Consider the following 3,228-nt stretch of genomic DNA (forward strand, 5'->3'; position numbering starts at 1 on the left):
TGCCTTTACTTTTTGCATTTATTTATTTTATTTGGCATAGTCTTATTCACCCCCCCCCCCCCTTAGGACTTAGAGCTCACCCTTTTCAAGTGGTATTAAAGCCTAATAGATCATTCCTTTGGATTCATTTCCTGAGTTAAGCGATCTCGAGCTCTTAATATGTCAAATTTTTATAGCCTATCTGTTTCTAGGCCACCACCTTTTGATGGCTCTAACTATGCCTATTGGAATGCCAGAATGAGGATTTTTCTAAAATCCATTGATGAAAGTGTGTGGCAAGCAACAATGACTAGGTGACACCCACCTACGGTTGAAGTTCTAGGCACTGATGGAACTAAGTCCTTAAAAGAATCACCTTATTTTTAATGACTACTCTTCAGAAAAATGAAGGCAGTGCAAATGCAAAGCTTTAAATGTAATTACTTGTGCACTATCACCAGATGACTTCAAAAGAATTATATCTTATGATACTGCAAAACAAGCCTAGAATATCTTAGAAATGACACACGAGCGAACAACAATCGTCAAAAAGTCAAAAGAGCAAATCCTCACAACTAAGTTTGAGGAAATTTGTATAGAAGAAAATGAAACATTCATGGACTTTTATACGAAATTGATGACATAGTTAACTCAATGTAGGGTCTTGGAGATAGCATCCTAGAAAGCAAAGTTTGTGCAAAAATACTGCGATCACTTCCTGAGCGATTTATTTTTAGGGTCACTACCATTCAGGAACTTCGAGATACTGATAATATGAGGTGGAAGAACTTGTTGGTTCACTTCAAACCTACGAATTGAATTTCAAGGCTCTAAAAGGTAAGGCTATAGCCCTTAAATCTTTGAAACATATTTCTCAAGATAATAATATTTCTAATTGTGAAAATTCAGAAGATAATATGGCTTTATTAGTGAAAAAGTTTTATAAACTTTTTAAGAGTAAAAAGAAAGTTGATTTTTAAAAACCCTCTGAAAAATTTTAGAAAAAGAGTAAATCTAAAACTTGGAAATCTCTAAAAGATAGCCAATGTTTCAACTGCCATGAATATGGGCATTTGGCAAATAGGTGTCCAAAAAGGGATAAGCTAAAGAGAAAAGGCATATTGGCCACATGGGATGAATCGTCTAGCTCTAAAGCTTCTTCTGAGTCAGATGATTCAAGACCTGAATCTACAAATGAAGTTAAGGCCTTAATGACTCTAGCCAGAGTCACTTCCACAGATAGTTGTGATTCAACTTCTGATGAAAATCTGAGGAGTGACCCTAAAAACGATGAAGATTTACAAGATGCCTATAATGCCCTATACAGGGAAAGTTGTAAGATAGTTATCAAGCTTAAATTATAAAAAGAGAAATTTCTAAAATTAAAAGAGGATTTTGAAAATTTACTTTTAGAAAAGTCGCATGTTTCTGATTGTTTTGAAAAATCTAAATATGACTTGGATTTTAAATCATCTGAACTTGAAAAATTAAAATCAGAAAATGAGAAATTAAAACTTGAAGTCTCTTCTCTCTTGAGTTTAAAGGACACTTGGAAGTATGCCTGAGGAGACCCTAAACTTAAAAGATTGCTAACCGCATATAAAAATTATGGTGATAGATCGAGTCTAGGCTATGATAAATTCATACCTCATAAAATATAAGAATATAACTCCTATATTTGTTAAAGGAGTCCTCCAACTCAAAAGGGAAAGGCTTAAATCAAAACAGTTTTAAAAACTCTAAAACTTTTCAAACTCCCAAATTTAATACTAACCATATCAGCCATAGAAATTAAAATTATAACCCCTTAGCTGAGAAAATTGTGGACTTACTCAAGGAGCTTCTGAAATCTAACTCGAATGTGAGATTTGATAATGTCTATAAGGGAAGAAAAACCAACAATGTTCCAAAACCCAAAATGACTATGAATTGGGTTCCTAAGGTTACTTGTTTGGTTGCTCACACTGCCTTCAAAGCTTCAAGTCAATCAAAGTGGTACTTGGATAGTGGTTGCTCTAGACACATGACAGGTGACAGAGGATTGTTCACCAACTACAAAGAAATGACTGATGGGTCAGTCACATTTGGTGATGGAAGCAACTGCAAAATAATTGGCCAAGGTACGGTTCAACTTTTAATCTTCCTCTTTTTGAAAATGTTTTATTTGTAGAAAGTTTAAAGCATAATCTTTTAAGTATTTCTCAAATCTGCGATAATAAACAGAGCGTTAAATTCACTAATCAAGGATGCGAGATATCTAATGAGAAAGGTTGTGTGAAACTAAATGGTCGAAGAACATCTAAGAATTGCTATATTGTAAGTGATTCTAGCTTGTCTAAATTTACTTATTACATGGTCCAAACCAATGAAACCGAGTTATGGCATAAACGCCTTGGACATGTAAACTACCAAAATTTATACAGACTAAACAAGGCCGATCTAATAAGAGGTCTACCCAAATTGAAGAAAATGGACAAAATTTGTGGTGAATGTCAAATTAGGAAACAAACAAGGAGTAGTCACAAGAAAGTGAACTCATGTGCCACAATTAAAACCCTTGAACTCATCCATATGGATCTTGTTAGACCAACTAGAACGAAGAGTCAAGGTAGAAAGAAATATATTCTGGTAATTGTGGATGATTTTACCAGATTTACATGGGTTGCTTTCATGAGAGAGAAGTCTGAAATTCTCGATGAAGTGAAAAGGATACTTAAGCGTATCCAAACTGAAAAAGAAATAAATGTCTCTAAAATTCGAAGTGACCATGGATCGGAGTTTAAGAATAGCAATTTTGAAAAGTTCTATACCAATCACGGGATATCGCATGAGTTTTTTGCACCTAAGACACCTTAACAAAATGGGGTTGTTGAAAGGAAGAACCGTGTACTTCAAGAAATGACTAATATAATGTTGAATAACATGAAGTTACTTAAAAGTCTTTGGGCTGAAGCTGTTAACATTGCATGTTATATAATAAACCGTATATATACTAGAAAATTGAATGATAAAACTAGATATGAACTGTGAATTGTGGTTCAATAAGAAGCCCACAGTCAAATACTTTTGAGTTTTTGAAAAAGTTATATTTTATGTGACCATGAAAATTTAGGGAAGTTCGACACTAAAAGTGACAAAGAGATTTTACTAGGGTATGCTCTAAATAGTCAAGCGTATCGAGTTCTCAACAAGAGAACCAGTGTTATTTAGGAGTCCATAAACGTGGTTATAGATGATCACCTGAATACA

This window comes from Magnolia sinica, chromosome 6 (genome assembly GCF_029962835.1).
Source record: "Magnolia sinica isolate HGM2019 chromosome 6, MsV1, whole genome shotgun sequence".
Taxonomy (NCBI): Eukaryota; Viridiplantae; Streptophyta; class Magnoliopsida; order Magnoliales; family Magnoliaceae; genus Magnolia; species Magnolia sinica.